A 341-nucleotide genomic window follows, 5' to 3' on the forward strand; every position below is an offset into this window, starting at 1 on the left:
TGGGGGGCCCCGGTCGGGGAGGTGGGCACTGTGGGGGCGATGGGCACCAGCAGACAGGTAGGTGCCGGCAGGGCCGTAAGCGCCGAGGGACAGTGCTCCCAGCAGTATGGTGTGTGCAGTCAGGCAGTGGAGCAGACGGGTGCCAGTGGGCAGCTGGGCACTGACAGGGTGGTGGGCACCAGTGAGCAGGTGGAAACTAGCAGGCAGGTGGGTAGCAGTGGGCAAGTGGGTAGTGATAGGCCAGGCAGGCACTGATGGGACACGTCAGCAGTAGCAGTGGCATTTGGGTGCTGGCGGCCCGGAGGCTGAGTGCGGGCACTGCCAGAAGAGCAGAGGCTGGG

The 341-nt window shown here is 66.6% G+C and overlaps 1 protein-coding gene across 1 annotated transcript in view; it reads left to right on the forward strand.

Annotated features, from left to right (window-relative positions):
- The window catches only part of LOC103916213 (smoothelin-like), a gene marked incomplete at its 3' end in the record, with an annotated part of 14,991 nt that overhangs the window by 6,677 nt on the left and 7,973 nt on the right, over positions 1–341 (forward strand). The window lies entirely within an intron of this gene.

Source organism: Pygoscelis adeliae, unplaced genomic scaffold (genome assembly GCF_000699105.1).
Source record: "Pygoscelis adeliae isolate BGI_AS28 unplaced genomic scaffold, ASM69910v1 Scaffold210, whole genome shotgun sequence".
NCBI classification, from domain to species: domain Eukaryota; kingdom Metazoa; phylum Chordata; class Aves; order Sphenisciformes; family Spheniscidae; genus Pygoscelis; species Pygoscelis adeliae.